We start from the raw sequence: 21,399 nt of genomic DNA on the forward strand, positions 1-21,399 counted from the left end.
CTAATGAATGGTCACTGAAAACAATTTCTACTAAAATAACCCAACCAGCAGACTTCCAAACAAAAACAGTCAGGGTCATTATAAGACATGTAGGAACGAGTCCTGCAATCATATATGTATACATATACGCATGCATATACACATACGTGTATGTGCACTTATTCATAAGAACAAACTAAATCATACATAGAAATAAATCGCTAAATGACTTGTCTGCAAATAAACTAAATATTACAATCTATGATAGAACTATACCAAAGACATTGGTTCCCCCAAACACCCTACACATACACAAAGTTAATGTTACTGATTAACACTCAATATATAATAGGACCTTCCATACAAAAAAAGGGTATATATAAACCCCATCAAATACTTATATATTTTCGTACATAGTGCATAATGTACATATTCAATACAATAATAAAAAAAGAGGTGTATGACAAGGCTAAATCTATCTTCAGATTAAAAATATATAAGACATAACCTCACATTATACATATAAATATAAACCTCCTATATAAAATGATTCTTATAACAATAAGGGAAAAAACCGAAAATCACATACAACTTTTGACTCTGTGATTTTACAAAAATTCATAAGGTCTACATACTCCTACAATAAACTTTACCCACATCAACCACCTTGCAAACCAATCAACCATACCTCACCAGGCTTCCAATCACACCAAGAGGGCGCACCACTGAAGAGACCAACCCCTTGCCTCTCACCCCATACTCAAACGGAGTAACGTTCAACAGTAAGTCCACGATATCCCTCCGGAAAACTAATTACCCACCTTCCCCCATATAATTGTTTGTTCCTACATGCTGTCCTATAAAAACTCGCCGCCAACGCTTTTATCCTAATGTTCCCCTCCACCTCCCTCATCCCCCAAGAAACATACAAGTAATCAACTATTACATATCTGATAGCCCTTCTCACCTCTTTGGGTACCCCTTCCATATCTAACATTAAAGCCCTAAGGGGTGATATCTTTCCCCCCCCCCCCAATAAAAAGAAAACCCTCTTCAACCACAATCTTACCACCTCCAATGCAGAACAAAAATATACTACATGAAAAGCCGTTTCAACTTCCCCACAAAAAGCGCATGACGCCTCTTTCACAAAACCCATTCGTCTTAGCACCTCTTTCGATGCTAACGTCCCCATAAGAAATCTATATACTAATTCCCTCGCTCTTGCCGGTATTCTTAATTTACTAAATTCCACCCATATCACTCTCCAATCATATGTGGGATACACTGCCATCCCTTGCATTAATTCCTGACGACGACCCACACCCACTAACCGTTTTACCTTGAGTTTTTTAACATTGCATACCTTTAACATAAACCGCAACATGTCTTCACACTCCACTAAGTCCCTGCCACCCCACCATTTGCGGATATCCCCCATCACCTCCCCCACCCGAAGACCCCTTTCCCCCGCTGCCCGAATATACCTCTGCTTCACATATAGCGCCTTCACCCTAGACCCTAATGCAATCAATCCCAGTCCTCCCTGCCTTACCGCAGTCATTACTACATCTTTGCCCAACCACGCCCTCCCATAGCCCCACACATACCTTAAGACCCTTCTTTGCATTTCCATAATATCCTGACTTCTTAATGGGTAAATTTCCGCCACTCCCCACACCTTACTATAAATCAGCGTATTTACCACCACAACCCTTTGATGCAAGGTTACATCCCCGGCCCTTAGACCCCTCAGCCTACTCAAAGCTCTGTCCATTACCATTTCTGAATTAACCCTCCTGCTCTCCTGTGCATCTGCCAAAAACAAAATCCCACAAATCTTTAGCCTATCTACAGTTATCCAACCAAACTCCTCCCCCAAGGTCCCTCCTACCCAAGCGCCTACCTCCAACAACCGTGATTTCTGCTTATTAACTCTCATCCCAGTAGCATTCCCAAAAATCTCAATTACCCTTCCCACTTTTCTTAAATCTTCAATCTCATTAAGTAAAACAGTTGTATCATCTACATAACCAACAATATTCCCACAATATCCTCCACTCTCCCCCAACCTTCCCATCCCACCATCAACCAGAACATAGAAAGGATTCTGCATACATGCAAAGAGTATTTGGGAGAGTGGACACCCCTGCCTTAAACCCCTTCCCATGCTTACTGAACTACCCAACCTCCCATTTACCTGTACTCTCATTGATGCATTCTCATACAAAGTCCTCACCCATCCAACCACCCTCCCTCCAAAACCCATTCTCACCATACTCTCAATCAAAAATTCCCTATCCACATAATCATAAGCTTTCTCCCAATCCAGACCTAGAATACCTCCCTTATTACTACCCTCAAGGAAATCCCGAATACGACCATGACCTACCCGCATACTCCTCCCCGGGATACCAAACTGTCCCCCATGTATCACCGACCCCATGACCTTCTTCAGTCTATTACCCAAAATTTTCGCAAAAACCTTGTAATCAGCGCACATCAAAGATATTGCACGGTAAGCACTCAACTCTCTACCCCCTCCCCTTCTTTGGCACCAAAACTATGACACCCGTACTTTGCGATATGCCCAACTTCCCACTAGTTAACATATGGTCCAATAGCCTAACAAAACACTGCCTAATACACCCCCAATGTGCTCTATAAAAATCATTTGGTATACCGTCTATCCCTGGTGTTTTCCCGGTACTCATCCCGAAAACTGCCTCTTCCACCTCAACCTCACTTATACCAACCTCCAACCCCACTCTATCCTGCTCACTTAAAACGCTATGGAACCCCCCTTCAAAAATACCCTCCCAGGAACCCCCCTCCCTCCAACTCCATTTCTCTCTAAACCAACTATCAGCATAGAGACTCATACTTTCCGTATTGGATAGGACTCGACCCACTGGATACCCTCCCACCCCAGGGCTTGTCTCCAATTGTAGAATGGTGGTTACACTCTGTCGGTCCCGAAATTTACGTAAAACATACCCAGACGGTTTATCACCCCACAAAACATCCTCTAACCCCGCCCTAACCCTAATTGCATCAAACCTATCATTGTGTAATTCAGCTATTCTACTCTGCAGTCTGTCCATATCATCCCTCCTACCACCTCCCCCAACATAACAATCTTGCAACTGTCCCTCCAGATAATTTTGCAACCCAAAACGCCACCTCGCCTCCTCTCGTCCCCTAGCCTTAAAAAAATTCGCTATTCCAGGTTTTGCCTGCATTTCCCACCAATCTAACAGATCTATCTCCCTGTTCCTAGCCTCCCAAAAAGGCAACCACCAATCACTGAAAAAAGGCCCCTCCCCCTCCTCCTTAAGAAGCCTTACATTTAATTTCCAGTACCCAGAATAAATACGCACCACTCCATCCCACATCAAATCTGCTATTACCGCTCTGTGATCAGAAAACCCCACATCGAAGGTTTGCACCCTCACAACATCTATACCCTGCTTAATATAAATTCTGTCTAATCGCGCTTCATATCCCCTACGGACGAACGTATGCTCCACTAGGTAACCCCCCCTCCCCACCACATCAACAACCCCAATATCTCGCAATACATCCCTCAGCACACTCAGCACACAACCCGCCCCTCTCGGTTCGACATCACCACTCCTAATCACACAATTCCAATCACCTCCTATTACTGTTATAGCAGGCAAACCTCTCAAGTGATACAGCAATACCTCTCTGACAAAATCTACTTTTACCCTGATATTACTAGTTGCTGGCATGTAAACTCCCACGAAACTGACTCGTCTCTCACCCCAGACGCCATCCACCCTCACGATCCTCCCACCCCCCCCTCTTCCCAACCGATGACACGCAAGGGGCTGGTCTCCTTTACCGCAACTGCTACCCCACCTTTCAATTGCAAACCACTGGTTACATACATCCGATATCCTTTCACCCTCAACACACTACCAGCCCTGTGATTATGCTCTTGCAAAAAGCATATGTCAACATCAAACCGCCTTAAAAACCACTCCAACCAAACTTTCTTGACCTCAGTCTTAAGTCCATTAACATTAAGCGTGACACATCTGAAAATTACAGAAGGGGCAGCTTTCCCCTATGCCTCTGGGATTTACCCACTGCACTTTTCATATTACGTGTTCCTTTGCCACTCGAGTTTTCCTGTGCAGTCACTTCCCCCCTCCCTTTCCCAATTTGCAACTCAGGCACACCTCTACCACTATGTGTCCTCGGCTCCACAACCGCTGCCCATGACTTCTTCCCCGGCCTCTGCCCTGGGGTAATGACCTCATCTATCTCTGATGCCGCAGTTCGTTTCCTAGAACTCACACTTACACACATATCACCCTCAGACAAATCCTCCTGGTGTACCTCCACGGCCACCACATGCTCCCGCCCAATCTTACTCAAGTCTTCCTCAACAATTTGTTGTCCCTCCAAAGTTCCAGCTTCACATGAACTGAGGACACCTTTTGCACAGGGTTCCTCCTCATCCAAAAAATCCTTGATCACATCTGCCAATAACCCATCCTGGGTTGAAGCTTCCTGGACGAAAGTCTCCTCAGATGTCACCTTCAACTCCCCCGACGCCCCTGGGAGAGTGACACATGTCTCCGCCGCCGCCACCTCCCGGTCGACCTCTTCGCTCCAAAGGTCATTCCTCCGGCCTCCCGAGGCATCAGAGCCAGGCACCAAATTACACGACTGTTGAATCACAATTGGAGTGTCGAGAATTCGAGAAGCCCGCCTCCTAGGACACTGGGCTGCCATGTGCTCATAAGAGCTACATAGACGACATGTTTTCCATTGCCCAGCATAGTACACATAAACCTGTGTTCTACAACCGATCATCGTAACATAGGATGGTATAGGCCTTGTTAAGGTCATTTTAAGGGTGTAAGAACCTTCCGGCATTCCTTCATATGGACCATCCCTCCACACCCCCATTGTTGCAGAATGCACTGTCCCATAACTTCGAAAAAACTCCTGCAGGCCATAAGCCGTAGCCTCGAAGGGTACATTCCGTACCTTCACCCATGTGAAGTACTTAGAGACGTCATGTAACACAACATCCATCGTTGAATTCACACTCATGCGTTGTTCCTGGTAATACTCGACAATTCTTGTGTAGTAATCGACTCGTAGAAATTTCACAAAGATTCTTGTTAAACCATTAAGGGCGACGCCATACAATTCCTCGTTGGGAATACCATATGTATCCCTGATGATGTTAGGGAGAAGGACGTTCATCGTATCTCCACTTAACGTACCACGAACCAGCTCTATGCAGATAGTATTCACTCTCCGTACTGTATGTTCCGCCATGTTGATATCCCAATGAGCAGCGCACGTCCTCACTACTCAATGGTTGTTGCTGAACTAAGGTAGCTCGCCTGAAGACAGCAGAGGGGTGCCGAGACAACCGCACTCCACCGTGGTCAGGCAGCGAATGTATCATCTACGTACCCGACCACATGTGCTGCATGGTCACTGCTCAGCGTTCCACACCTCAAACCACCATCCACCAGCTCATAAAAGGGGTTTTGCATACAAGCAAAAAGCAGCTGGGAGAGGGGGCACCCTTGCCTCAAACCCCTTTCCATACGGACCGGCTGCCCCAATTTACCGTTTACCTGTATGCGTACCATAGCCGTGACATACAAGGTATCAACCCATCTGACAATCCCCTCCCCAAAACCCTGCTTCAATAAAATAAGCCTCAATAAATCCCTATCAACACAGTCATAAGCATTTTGCCAGTCAAGCCCGAGGACACCCCCTCCCCTTGACATTCCTCCAAAAACTCCCGAATACGTACATGTCCGTCCCTCATGCTCCTACCTGGTATGCCTAGCTGTCCCTCGTGAATAACCGACCCCATAACCTTCCTCATTCTGTTTCCTAAAACTTTTGCAAAGATTTTATAGTCAGAGCACATAAGAGATATTACTCTATATGCACTCAGACCCCTCCCCCCTCCCTTTTTGGGCACCAATACAACTACCCCCGTACTTTGTGACATACCTAACCTCCCCTCCGTGAGCATGCAATTTAATACATCAACCAAACAATACTTAATACTTCCCCAATGCGCCCTATAAAAATCATTCGAAATGCCATCTATACCTGGTGCCTTTCCTTTACTCATACTAAAAATCGCCTCCTCTACCTCCTCCACTCGAATTCTACCTTCTAGTACCGTTCTATCCCTGTCACTTATAACTTTAATGAAATCCCTCCTCACCAGGCCACCCGCCTGGACCCCCCCTACTCCCCTCCGTAGTTTTTCCCCAAACCATAGATCAGCATAAAAACTCATGCTGTCCGTGGTGAGAAGTACTTGACCCGGCAGGTAACCACCCAAACCCGTGCATACTTCCAATTGCAAGAGGGACGTCGCCTGTTGCCTGACCCTAAATTTGCGCAAGACACAACCCGAAGGTTTGTCACCCCATAGCACTTCTTCCATACCTGCTCTGACTCTAACCGCATTGAAACGTTCATTGTGAATTTCTGCAAGTCGACTACGAAGATGTTCAATGTCGTCATACCGACTACTACTCCCGCCCCCCACATAGTAATCATTTAGCTGCCCCTCCAGATAGTTTTGCAGCCCATACCTCCACCTCGCCTCCTCTTTTCCCCGCTTCTTATAATAACTCGCTATTCCAGGTTTGGCACGCATTTCCCACCATTCCAACAAACATTCACCTGCCCGTCGCGTTTCCCAAATATTCTTCCACCAGTCCTGAAAAGCTGACCCATCCCCCTCCCCCTCCAATTGCCGCACATTCAGTTTCCAGTAACCTGGATAAACCCTGATCATTCCATCCCAGTTCAAGTCCGCTAGCACTGCACGGTGATCTGAAAACCCCACATCAAAGGTCTGTACGTGCCCAACTCTAATCTCTTGTGTTACATAAAGTCTATCCAGACGGGCCGCATAGCCCCTACGAACGAACGTATGCTCCACCCCCCACCCACACCGCCCCACCACATCATAAACCCCTGCATCCCCCAGCAGATTCCGTAAGACAGGTAAAACGCACCCCGCCCCCCACGGCTCAACATCGCCATGGCGGATAACGCAATTCCAATCCCCACCCATGACGGTGGCATGTAAACACCAATAAAACAAACCCTCACCTCACCCCAGTACCCATCTACCCTCACCACCCTCCCACCTCCCCCCTCCTCCCATCTTAAGACACGCCAAGGGCTGGACTCCTTCACCGCTATAGCTACCCCACCCTTTAATTTTAAAGAACTGCTAACATACATTCGGTAGCCTTTTAACCGTAACTCTCGCCCAAACTTATAATTGTGTTCTTGTATGAAACATACGTCCACAGCATATCTGCGCAATTATTGGGAGCGCTTGAGGTTCCTAAACCTGTATTCCCTGGAACGCAGGAGGGAGAGATACATGATTATATACACCTGGAAAATCCTAGAGGGACTAGTACCGAACTTGCACACGAAAATCACCCACTACGAAAGCAAAAGACTTGGCAGACGATGCACCATCCCCCCAATGAAAAGCAGGGGTGTCACTAGCACGTTAAGAGACCATACAATAAGTGTCAGGGGCCCGAGACTGTTCAACTGCCTCCCAGCACACATAAGGGGGATTACCAACAGACCCCTGGCAGTCTTCAAGCTGGCACTGGACAAGCACCTAAAGTCAGTTCCGGATCAGCCGGGCTGTGGCTCGTATGTTGGTTTGCGTGCAGCCAGCAGCAACAGCCTGGTTGATCAGGCTCTGATCCACCAGGAGGCCTGGTCTCAGACCGGGCCGCGGGGGCGTTGACCCCCGGAACTCTCTCCAGGTAAACTCCAGGTCCAGGTAAGAACCACTCCATCCACACACACTTAAACTCTGCCTGCAGACCATTTACATTGATGGTAACACACTTGAATTCACAAAAGGAGGTTTTCCTCTATGCTTGTGGGTCTTTCCCGTTCCTACATGTACATTACACTGACCTTCTTTGACCTTTGACTTCCCAAGGCCCCCCTCACCCCCCGTGCCCTACCCACATGCTGGGCACTTGCCCCAACCCCGTCTGCAGGAGGCGCCTCAGCCACTTTCGACCATAATTTCTTCCCTGGACGCTGTCCCGGTGTCAGGCCCTCGTCCATATCCGACACTCCTGCCGTCCGTTTGCGGGAACCAACTTCCACACACATCTCCTCACCAGACGAAGCCTCCTGGTGAACTTCCACCACCACCTCATGCATCCGTGTCATTGTAGGCACGTCCAGGTCTCCCATCTTTGGCGAATCATCCTTCACCACTTCTTGACTCTCCGGTGAAACGTCTGGGCTATGCTCTGCCCCATCCAGGAGATCGTTTAGCACGTTCTCCAGCAAACTTTCCTGTGACAGCCCCACAGGCTCCGTAGGCCCCACAGGTGGCGTGGGCACGTTTGTAGTGTCCACCGACAGGGTGGCGCACGCCATAGACCGCATCTCCTCTTGTTGTACTTCCTCACTCCAAAGCTTAGGTCCTTGTTCAGGCGAGGGACCAGTCTCCAGATCAAAGGCCTCGGTTCTTAGGACCACAGGAGAAGGTTCCTGGATACGTACAACCAGGCGTCTGGAGCACTGAGCAGCCATATGGTCATACGAGTTGCATAACCTGCATGTCTTACGTTGGCCCGCATAGTGAACAAAAACTTGGGTCCTGTAGTGCTCTAGATAAACGTAAGATGGAATCGGCTGTTTTAATGTCATCTTTAGGGTGCAGGAGCCTTCCGGGAGCCCCTTGTATGGGCCCTCCCTCCATACTCCCTTGGTCGCTGCATGTACCGTGCCGTATTTACCAAAAACTTTCCGAATAACATACTCCTCCGCCTCGAAAGGCACGTTCCTTACTTTGACCCAGGTGACGTATGTGGAGACGTCATGCAGACATACCTCTATGGCTGAATTCACCGCCATTTTCCTCTCTTGAAAAGCTTCCACAATCTTGGAGTAAAAGCCGGCATTTGCGAATTTTACAAAAAACCTCGACATCCCATTGAGAGCCACACCATATAATTCCTCAGTGGGGATGCCATAGACGTCGCGAATGATGGTAGGCAACAAGACATGCATCGTTGCACCACTGAGAGAGCCACGAATAAATTCCACACAGACCGTGTTTACTCTTCTACCTTGACGATCCGCCATCTTGCGTACTGTAGTACACGGTTCGCCACCAGGTGTAAGCAAGAGCAGGCTCAGAAAGCGTCCTCTCAGCCCGCAGGGTGAGAGACGAATACTTTGCAATTGGCAGGGTTAAATTCAAGGAGCCAGTTGCTGGACCAGGCTTGTAGCCTGTCCAGGTCTCTTTGTAGTCCTGCCTGATCCTCATCCAATTTGATTCTTCTCATTAACTTCGCATCATCTGCAAACAAGGACACTTCTGAGTCTATCCCTTCCGTTATGTCGTTCACATATACCAAGAACAGCACAGGTCCTAGGACTGACCCCTGTGGAACCCTGCTTGTCACAGGCGCCCACTCTGACAGCTCGTCGCGTACCATGACTCGTTGTTGTGTGTACTCACCTATTTGTACTCACCTATTTGTGGTTGCAGGGGTCGAGTCCTAGCTCCTGGCCCTGCCTATTCACCGGTTGCTACTAGGCCCTCTCTCTCCCCGCTCCATGAGCTTTATCAAACCTCGTCTTAAAACTGTGTATGGTTCCTGCCTCCACTACGTCATTTTCTAGGCTATTCCACTGCCTTACAACTCTATGACTGAAGAAATACTTCCTACTATCTCTCTGACTCATTTGTGTCTTCAACTTCCAATTGTGGCCTCTTGTTTCTGTGTCCCCTCCCTGGAACATCCTGTCTTTGTCCACCTTGTCTATTCCACGCAGTATTTTATATGTCGTTATCATGTCTCCCCTGACCCTCCTGTCCTCCAGTGTGGTCAGGCCGATTTCCTTTAATCTTTCTTCATAGGACATTCCTCTTAGCTCTGGAACTAACCTTGTCGCAAACCTTTGTACTTTCTCTAGTTTCTTGACGTGCTTTATCAAGTGCGGGTTCCAAACAGGTGCTGCATACTCCAGTATGGGCCTGACATACACGGTGTACAGTGTCTTGAATGATTCCTTACTAAGGTATCGGAATGCTGTTCTCAGGTTTGCCAGGCGCCCATATGCTGCAGCAGTTATCTGATTGATGTGTGCTTCCGGAGACATGCTCGGTGTTATACTCACCCCAAGATCTTTCTCCTTGAGTGAGGTTTGCAGTCTTTGGCCACCTAGCCTATACTCTGTCTGTGGTCTTCTGTGCCCTTCCCCTATCTTCATGACTTTGCATTTGGCAGGATTAAATTCGAGAAGCCATTTGCTGGACCAGGTGTCCAGTCTGTCCAGGTCTCTTTGAAGTCCTGCCTGGTCCTCATCAGATTTAATTCTCCTCATTAACTTCACATCATCTGCAAACAGGGACACTTCTGAGTCTAACCCTTCCGTCATGTCGTTCACATATACCAAAAATAGCACTGGTCCTAGGACCGACCCCTGTGGGACCCCGCTCGTCACAGGTGCCCACTGTGATACATCATTACGTACCATGACTCGTTGTTGCCTCCCTGTCAGGTATTCTCTGATCCATTGCAGTGCCCTTCCTATTATATGCGCCTGATGCTCTAGCTTCTGCACTAATCTCTTGTGAGGAACTGTGTCAAAGGCCTTCTTGCAGTCCAAGAAGATGCAATCAACCCACCCCTCTCTCTCTTGTCTTACTTCTGTTATTTTATCATAAAACTCCAGAAGGTTTGTGACACAGGATTTGCCTTCCGTGAATCCGTGCTGGTTGGCATTTATACTCCTGTTCCGTTCCAGGTGCTCCACCACTCTCCTCCTGATAATCTTCTCCATAATTTTGCATACTATACACGTCAATGACACAGGTCTATAGTTTAGTGCCTCTTTTCTGTCTCCTTTGTGTGTGTGTGTGTGTGTGTGTGTGTGTGTGTGTGTGTGTGTGTGTGTGTGTGTGTGTGTGTGTGTGTGTGTGTGTGTGTGTGTGTGACTCAACAATCAATATTTGCACCAATAACTCATTACAGTTGTGACCGGGTGTGGAAGTGTGAATTGCTCATTACACTATAATTTGTTCATGATTGTAGCCATGTATAAACGTAAGTAAGCATTCTTACAGAATTCATTACCTTTGTAACTTGTGAGCTCATTACCCCTGTAACTTGCTCAGCTATCAAAACTTTGGAGTCCAGTCCCTGGACCAATTATGTACCTCTGTAATCTTTTGTCTACCGCCCACAGGATGGGTATGGGGTGCATAATAAACATATTATACTACTACTACTACATAAAAGGCCCTAAAATCTGGAATTCATTATCTGTGAATATAAAAGAAACACTTTTTATAAATTCAAGTCTCTTCTCAAAAATCACTTATTCGCCCACAACTAAATAAATACTGATTAACTGTATCTCATAAATTGCATCTCGTAAATGTTTCTCATTATTGTACCCCTCACGGAAGGTTCCTTGAAGTTGATGAGGGGTTCTTGATTTAGGGAATTGGATCTGTGCTCCAGTACCCCGAATTAAGCCTGTATGCCTTCAACATCCCCCCTTGATAATAATAATAATAATAATAATAATAATCTCATTATTGTATCTCATATATGTCTAACCTGTGACCAAATCAAACTTTATTTTTTAATTACATTACCTAACAGAATACTCCATTCTACTGAATGCTCAGCAACACAGTAAATGACCATATGACCTGTCTTTGTAATACTCATTTGTGCTAAATTGTTATCTGTTTACAATAATGTTTTTACCACTGAATATATTATTGCTTAGTTAATCTTAAGTTAATTTTAAGCCTGCCCATAATGCTCTGCATACAAGGGGCTTTGGCATGTTGCACTGTAATAACTGTATTCCTTTGTAATTCACTGTATCATGTTCAAATTAATAAATAAATAAATAAAATAAATTATAAACTTTCCAACAACAACAAAAATGAACTTTTTATGATAGTTCACCATCAAAGAAGAAGAACAAATATGAGAGAAAACGAAGACTTATTAAATAATTCTCTTGGTAACTATATTATTTTCCACCTTCACGAGCGATGACTTGAAGCTGATGAATGATGTATATCAAGGTTGTTGAAGCTGGTGAATGATGTATATCAAGGTTGTTGAAGCTGGTGAATGATGTATATCAAGGTTGTTGAAGCTGGTGAATGATGTATATCAAGGTTGTTGAAGCTGGTGAATGATGTATATCAAGGTTGTTGAAGCTGGTGAATGATGTATATCAAGGTTGTTGAAGCTGGTGAATGATGTATATCAAGGTTGTTGAAGCTGGTGAATGATGTATATCAAGGTTGTTGAAGCTGGTGAATGATGTATATCAAGGTTGTTGAAGCTGGTGAATGATGTATATCAAGGTTGTTGAAGCTGGTGAATGATGTATATCAAGGTTGTTGAAGCTGGTGAATGATGTATATCAAGGTTGTTGAAGCTGGTGAATGATGTATATCAAGGTTGTTGAAGCTGGTGAATGATGTATATCAAGGTTGTTGAAGCTGGTGAATGATGTATATCAAGGTTGTTGAAGCTGGTGAATGATGTATATCAAGGTTGTTGAAGCTGGTGAATGATGTATATCAAGGTTGTTGAAGCTGGTGAATGATGTATATCAAGGTTGTTGAAGCTGGTGAATGATGTATATCAAGGTTGTTGAAGCTGGTGAATGATGTATATCAAGGTTGTTGAATCTGGTGAATGATGTATATCAAGGTTGTTGAAGCTGGTGAATGATGTATATCAAGGTTGTTGAAGCTGGTGAATGATGTATATCAAGGTTGTTGAAGCTGGTGAATGATGTATATCAAGGTTGTTGAAGCTGGTGAATGATGTATATCAAGGTTGTTGAAGCTGGTGAATGATGTATATCAAGGTTGTTGAAGCTGGTGAATGATGTATATCAAGGTTGTTGAAGCTGGTGAATGATGTATATCAAGGTTGTTGAAGCTGGTGAATGATGTATATCAAGGTTGTTGAAGCTGGTGAATGATGTATATCAAGGATGTATATCAAGGTTGTTGAAGCTGGTGAATGATGTATATCAAGGTTGTTGAAGCTGGTGAATGATGTATATCAAGGTTGTTGAAGCTGGTGAATGATGTATATCAAGGTTGTTGAAGCTGGTGAATGATGTATATCAAGGTTGTTGAAGCTGGTGAATGATGTATATCAAGGTTGTTGAAGCTGGTGAATGATGTATATCAAGGTTGTTGAAGCTGGTGAATGATGTATATCAAGGTTGTTGAAGCTGGTGAATGATGTATATCAAGGTTGTTGAAGCTGGTGAATGATGTATATCAAGGTTGTTGAAGCTGGTGAATGATGTATATCAAGGTTGTTGAAGCTGGTGAATGATGTATATCAAGGTTGTTGAAGCTGGTGAATGATGTATATCAAGGTTGTTGAAGCTGGTGAATGATGTATATCAAGGTTGTTGAAGCTGGTGAATGATGTATATCAAGGTTGTTGAAGCTGGTGAATGATGTATATCAAGGTTGTTGAAGCTGGTGAATGATGTATATCAAGGTTGTTGAAGCTGGTGAATGATGTATATCAAGGTTGTTGAAGCTGGTGAATGATGTATATCAAGGTTGTTGAAGCTGGTGAATGATGTATATCAAGGTTGTTGAAGCTGGTGAATGATGAATATCAAGGTTGTTGAAGCTGGTGAATGATGTATATCAAGGTTGTTGAAGCTGGTGAATGATGTATGTCAAGGTTGTTGAAGCTGGTGAATGTTTATCAATGTTGTTGAAGCTGGTGAATGATGTATATCAAGGTTGTTGAAGCTGGTGAATGATGTATATCAAGGTTGTTGAAGCTGGTGAATGATGAATATCAAGGTTGTTGAAGCTGGTGAATGATGTATATCAAGGTTGTTGAAGCTGGTGAATGATGTATATCAAGGTTGTTGAAGCTGGTGAATGATGTATGTCAAGGTTGTTGAAGCTGGTGAATGTTTATCAATGTTGTTGAAGCTGGTGAATGATGTATATCAAGGTTGTTGAAGCTGGTGAATGATGTATATCAAGGTTGTTGAAGCTGGTGAATGATGTATATCAAGGTTGTTGAAGCTGGTGAATGATGTATATCAAGGTTGTTGAAGCTGGTGAATGATGTATATCAAGGTTGTTGAAGCTGGTGAATGATGTATATCAAGGTTGTTGAAGCTGGTGTATGATGTATATTAAGGTTGTTGAAGATGGTGAATGATGTATATGTTTATCAAGGTTGTTGAAGCTGGTGAATGTATATCAAGGTTGTTGAAGGTGATGAATGATGTATATCAAGGTTGTTGAAGCTGGTGAATGATGTATATCAAGGTTGTTGAAGCTGGTGAATGATGTATATCAAGGTTGTTGAAGCTGGTGAATGATGTATATCAAGGTTGTTGAAGCTGGTGAATGATGTATATCAAGGTTGTTGAAGCTGGTGAATGATGTATATCAAGGTTGTTGAAGCTGGTGAATGATGTATATCAAGGTTGTTGAAGCTGGTGAATGATGTATATCAAGGTTGTTGAAGCTGGTGAATGATGTATATCAAGGTTGTTGAAGCTGGTGAATGATGTATATCAAGGTTGTTGAAGCTGGTGAATGATGTATATCAAGGTTGTTGAAGCTGGTGAATGATGTATATCAAGGTTGTTGAAGCTGGTGAATGATGTATATCAAGGTTGTTGAAGCTGGTGAATGATGTATATCAAGGTTGTTGAAGCTGGTGAATGATGTATATCAAGGTTGTTGAAGCTGGTGAATGATGTATATCAAGGTTGTTGAAGCTGGTGAATGATGTATATCAAGGTTGTTGAAGCTGGTGAATGATGTATATCAAGGTTGTTGAAGCTGGTGAATGATGTATATCAAGGTTGTTGAAGCTGGTGAATGATGTATATCAAGGTTGTTGAAGCTGGTGAATGATGTATATCAAGGTTGTTGAAGCTGGTGAATGATGTATATCAAGGTTGTTGAAGCTGGTGAATGATGTATATCAAGGTTGTTGAAGCTGGTGAATGATGTATATCAAGGTTGTTGAAGCTGGTGAATGATGTATATCAAGGTTGTTGAAGCTGGTGAATGATGTATATCAAGGTTGTTGAAGCTGGTGAATGATGTATATCAAGGTTGTTGAAGCTGGTGAATGATGTATATCAAGGTTGTTGAAGCTGGTGAATGATGTATATCAAGGTTGTTGAAGCTGGTGAATGATGTATATCAAGGTTGTTGAAGCTGGTGAATGATGTATATCAAGGTTGTTGAAGCTGGTGAATGATGTATATCAAGGTTGTTGAAGCTGGTGAATGATGTATATCAAGGTTGTTGAAGCTGGTGAATGATGTATATCAAGGTTGTTGAAGCTGGTGAATGATGTATATCAAGGTTGTTGAAGCTGGTGAATGATGTATATCAAGGTTGTTGAAGCTGGTGAATGATGTATATCAAGGTTGTTGAAGCTGGTGAATGATGTATATCAAGGTTGTTGAAGCTGGTGAATGATGTATATCAAGGTTGTTGAAGCTGGTGAATGATGTATATCAAGGTTGTTGAAGCTGGTGAATGATGTATATCAAGGTTGTTGAAGCTGGTGAATGATGTATATCAAGGTTGTTGAAGCTGGTGAATGATGTATATCAAGGTTGTTGAAGCTGGTGAATGATGTATATCAAGGTTGTTGAAGCTGGTGAATGATGTATATCAAGGTTGTTGAAGCTGGTGAATGATGTATATCAAGGTTGTTGAAGCTGGTGAATGATGTATATCAAGGTTGTTGAAGCTGGTGAATGATGTATATCAAGGTTGTTGAAGCTGGTGAATGATGTATATATGAAGCTGGTGAATGATGTATATCAAGGTTGTTGAAGCTGGTGAATGATGTATATCAAGGTTGTTGAAGCTGGTGAATGATGTATATCAAGGTTGTTGAAGCTGGTGAATGATGTATATCAAGGTTGTTGAAGCTGGTGAATGATGTATATCAAGGTTGTTGAAGCTGGTGAATGATGTATATCAAGGTTGTTGAAGCTGGTGAATGATGTATATCAAGGTTGTTGAAGCTGTTGAATGATGTATATCAAGGTTGTTGAAGCTGAATGATGAATGATGAATATATATCAAGGTTGTTGAAGCTGGTGAATGATGTATATCAAGGTTGTTGAAGCTGGTGAATGATGTATATCAAGGTTGTTGAAGCTGGTGAATGATGTATATCAAGGTTGTTGAAGCTGGTGAATGATGTATATCAAGGTTGTTGAAGCTGGTGAATGATGTATATCAAGGTTGTTGAAGCTGGTGAATGATGTATATCAAGGTTGTTGAAGCTGGTGAATGATGTATATCAAGGTTGTTGAAGCTGGTGAATGATGTATATCAAGGTTGTTGAAGCTGGTGAATGATGTATATCAAGGTTGTTGAAGCTGGTGAATGATGTATATCAAGGTTGTTGAAGCTGGTGAATGATGTATATCAAGGTTGTTGAAGCTGGTGAATGATGTATATCAAGGTTGTTGAAGCTGGTGAATGATGTATATCAAGGTTGTTGAAGCTGGTGAATGATGTATATCAAGGTTGTTGAAGCTGGTGAATGATGTATATCAAGGTTGTTGAAGCTGGTGAATGATGTATATCAAGGTTGTTGAAGCTGGTGAATGATGTATATCAAGGTTGTTGAAGCTGGTGAATGACTATCAAGGTTGTTGAAGCTGGTGAATGATGTATATCAAGGTTGTTGAAGCTGGTGAATGATGTATATCAAGGTTGTTGAAGCTGGTGAATGATGTATATCAAGGTTGTTGAAGCTGGTGAATGATGTATATCAAGGTTGTTGAAGCTGGTGAATGATGAATATCAAGGTTGTTGAAGCTGGTGAATGATGTATATCAAGGTTGTTGAAGCTGGTGAATGATGTATATCAAGGTTGTTGAAGCTGGTGAATGATGTATATCAAGGTTGTTGAAGCTGGTGAATGATGTATATCAAGGTTGTTGAAGCTGGTGAATGATGTATATCAAGGTTGTTGAAGCTGGTGAATGATGTATATCAAGGTTGTTGAATGATGTATATCAAGGTTGTTGAAGCTGGTGAATGATGTATATCAAGGTTGTTGAAGCTGGTGAATGATGTATATCAAGGTTGTTGAAGCTTGTGAATGATGTATATCAAGGTTGTTGAAGCTGGTGAATGATGTATATCAAGGTTGTTGAAGCTGGTGAATGATGTATATCAAGGTTGTTGAAGCTGGTGAATGATGTATATCAAGGTTGTTGAAGCTGGTGAATGATGTATATCAAGGTTGTTGAAGCTGGTGAATGATGTATATCAAGGTTGTTGAAGCTGGTGAATGATGTATATCAAGGTTGTTGAAGCTGGTGAATGATGTATATCAAGGTTGTTGAAGCTGGTGAATGATGTATATCAAGGTTGTTGAAGCTGGTGAATGATGTATATCAAGGTTGTTGAAGCTGGTGAATGATGTATATCAATGTTGTTGAAGCTGGTGAATGATGTATATCAAGGTTGTTGAAGCTGGTGAATGATGTATATCAAGGTTGTTGAAGCTGGTGAATGATGTATATCAAGGTTGTTGAAGCTGGTGAATGATGTATATCAAGGTTGTTGAAGCTGGTGAATGATGTATATCAAGGTTGTTGAAGCTGGTGAATGATGTATATCAAGGTTGTTGAAGCTGGTGAATGATGTATATCAAGGTTGTTGAAGCTGGTGAATGATGTATATCAAGGTTGTTGAAGCTGGTGAATGATGTATATCAAGGTTGTTGAAGCTGGTGAATGATGTATATCAAGGTTGTTGAAGCTGGTGAATGATGTATATCAAGGTTGTTGAAGCTGGTGAATGATGTATATCAAGGTTGTTGAAGCTGGTGAATGATGTATATCAAGGTTGTTGAAGCTGGTGAATGATGTATATCAAGGTTGTTGAAGCTGGTGAATGATGTATATCAAGGTTGTTGAAGCTGGTGAATGATGTATATCAAGGTTGTTGAAGCTGGTGAATGATGTATATCAAGGTTGTTGAAGCTGGTGAATGATGTATATCAAGGTTGTTGAAGCTGGTGAATGATGTATATCAAGGTTGTTGAAGCTGGTGAATGATGTATATCAAGGTTGTTGAAGCTGGTGAATGATGTATATCAAGGTTGTTGAAGCTGGTGAATGATGTATATCAAGGTTGTTGAAGCTGGTGAATGATGTATATCAAGGTTGTTGAAGCTGGTGAATGATGTATATCAAGGTTGTTGAAGCTGGTGAATGATGTATATCAAGGTTGTTGAAGCTGGTGAATGATGTATATCAAGGTTGTTGAAGCTGGTGAATGATGTATATCAAGGTTGTTGAAGCTGGTGAATGATGTATATCAAGGTTGTTGAAGCTGGTGAATGATGTATATCAAGGTTGTTGAAGCTGGTGAATGATGTATATCAAGGTTGTTGAAGCTGGTGAATGATGTATATCAAGGTTGTTGAAGCTGGTGAATGATGTATATCAAGGTTGTTGAAGCTGGTGAATGATGTATATCAAGGTTGTTGAAGCTGGTGAATGATGTATATCAAGGTTGTTGAAGCTGGTGAATGATGTATATCAAGGTTGTTGAAGCTGGTGAATGATGTATATCAAGGTTGTTGAAGCTGGTGAATGATGTATATCAAGGTTGTTGAAGCTGGTGAATGATGTATATCAAGGTTGTTGAAGCTGGTGAATGATGTATATCAAGGTTGTTGAAGCTGGTGAATGATGTATATCAAGGTTGTTGAAGCTGGTGAATGATGTATATCAAGGTTGTTGAAGCTGGTGAATGATGTATATCAAGGTTGTTGAAGCTGGTGAATGATGTATATCAAGGTTGTTGAAGCTGGTGAATGATGTATATCAAGGTTGTTGAAGCTGGTGAATGATGTATATCAAGGTTGTTGAAGCTGGTGAATGATGTATATCAAGGTTGTTGAAGCTGGTGAATGATGTATATCAAGGTTGTTGAAGCTGGTGAATGATGTATATCAAGGTTGTTGAAGCTGGTGAATGATGTATATCAAGGTTGTTGAAGCTGGTGAATGATGTATATCAAGGTTGTTGAAGCTGGTGAATGATGTATATCAAGGTTGTTGAAGCTGGTGAATGATGTATATCAAGGTTGTTGAAGCTGGTGAATGATGTATATCAAGGTTGTTGAAGCTGGTGAATGATGTATATCAAGGTTGTTGAAGCTGGTGAATGATGTATATCAAGGTTGTTGAAGCTGGTGAATGATGTATATCAAGGTTGTTGAAGCTGGTGAATGATGTATATCAAGGTTGTTGAAGCTGGTGAATGATGTATATCAAGGTTGTTGAAGCTGGTGAATGATGTATATCAAGGTTGTTGAAGCTGGTGAATGATGTATATCAAGGTATATTGTTGAAGCTGGTGAATGATGTATATCAAGGTTGTTGAAGCTGGTGAATGATGTATATCAAGGTTGTTGAAGCTGGTGAATGATGTATATCAAGGTTGTTGAAGCTGGTGAATGATGTATATCAAGGTTGTTGAAGCTGGTGAATGATGTATATCAAGGTTGTTGAAGCTGGTGAATGATGTATATCAAGGTTGTTGAAGCTGGTGAATGATGTATATCAAGGTTGTTGAAGCTGGTGAATGATGTATATCAAGGTTGTTGAAGCTGGTGAATGATGTATATCAAGGTTGTTGAAGCTGGTGAATGATGTATATCAAGGTTGTTGAAGCTGGTGAATGATGTATATCAAGGTTGTTGAAGCTGGTGAATGATGTATATCAAGGTTGTTGAAGCTGGTGAATGATGTATATCAATGTTGTTGAAGCTGGTGAATGATGTATATCAAGGTTGTTGAAGCTGGTGAATGATGCTGGTGAATGATGTATATCAAGGTTGTTGAAGCTGGTGAATGATGTATATCAAGGTTGTTGAAGCTGGTGAATGATGTATATCAAGGTTGTTGAAGCTGGTGAATGATGTATATCAAGGTTGTTGAAGCTGGTGAATGATGTATATCAAGGTTGTTGAAGCTGGTGAATGATGTATATCAAGGTTGTTGAAGCTGGTGAATGATGTATATCAAGGTTGTTGAAGCTGGTGAATGATGTATATCAAGGTTGTTGAAGCTGGTGAATGATGTATATCAAGGTTGTTGAAGCTGGTGAATGATGTATATCAAGGTTGTTGAAGCTGGTGAATGATGTATATCAAGGTTGTTGAAGCTGGTGAATGATGTATATCAAGGTTGTTGAAGCTGGTGAATGATGTATATCAAGGTTGTTGAAGCTGGTGAATGATGTATATCAAGGTTGTTGAAGCTGGTGAATGATGTATATCAAGGTTGTTGAAGCTGGTGAATGATGTATATCAAGGTTGTTGAAGCTGGTGAATGATGTATATCAAGGTTGTTGAAGCTGGTGAATGATGTATATCAAGGTTGTTGAAATGATGTATATCAAGGTTGTTGAAGCTGGTGAATGATGTATATCAAGGTTGTTGAAGCTGGTGAATGATGTATATCAAGGTTGTTGAAGCTGGTGAATGATGTATATCAAGGTTGTTGAAGCTGGTGAATGATGTATATCAAGGTTGTTGAAGCTGGTGAATGATGTATATCAAGGTTGTTGAAGCTGGTGAATGATGTATATCAAAGTTGGTGAATGATGTATATCAAGGTTGTTGAAGCTGGTGAATGATGTATATCAAGGTTGTTGAAGCTGGTGAATGATGTATATCAAGGTTGTTGAAGCTGGTGAATGATGTATATCAAGGTTGTTGAAGCTGGTGAATGATGTATATCAAGGTTGTTGAAGCTGGTGAATGATGTATATCAAGGTTGTTGAAGCTGGTGAATGATGTATATCAAGGTTGTTGAAGCTGGTGAATGATGTATATCAAGGTTGTTGAAGCTGGTGAATGATGTATATCAAGGTTGTTGAAGCTGGTGAATGATGTATATCAAGGTTGTTGAAGCTGGTGAATGATGTATATCAAGGTTGTTGAAGCTGGTGAATGATGTATATCAAGGTTGTTGAAGCTGGTGAATGATGTATATCAAGGTTGTTGAAGCTGGTGAATGATGTATATCAAGGTTGTTGAAGCTGGTGAATGATGTATATCAAGGTTGTTGAAGCTGGTGAATGATGTATATCAAGGTTGTTGAAGCTGGTGAATGATGTATATCAAGGTTGTTGAAGCTGGTGAATGATGTATATCAAGGTTGTTGAAGCTGGTGAATGATGTATATCAAGGTTGTTGAAGCTGGTGAATGATGTATATCAAGGTTGTTGAAGCTGGTGAATGATGTATATCAAGGTTGTTGAAGCTGGTGAATGATGTATATCAAG

The 21,399-nt window shown here is 42.4% G+C and overlaps 1 pseudogene; it reads right to left on the reverse strand.

The window, feature by feature from the left end:
• Positions 1-9,150, reverse strand: part of LOC138855398 (cytochrome c oxidase subunit 1-like) — a 53,137-nt pseudogene extending 43,987 nt beyond the window's left edge.
• Between the last annotated feature and the right edge of the window lie 12,249 nt (positions 9,151-21,399).

The sequence above is a fragment of the Cherax quadricarinatus genome, chromosome 92 (assembly GCF_038502225.1).
Source record: "Cherax quadricarinatus isolate ZL_2023a chromosome 92, ASM3850222v1, whole genome shotgun sequence".
Taxonomy (NCBI): domain Eukaryota; kingdom Metazoa; phylum Arthropoda; class Malacostraca; order Decapoda; family Parastacidae; genus Cherax; species Cherax quadricarinatus.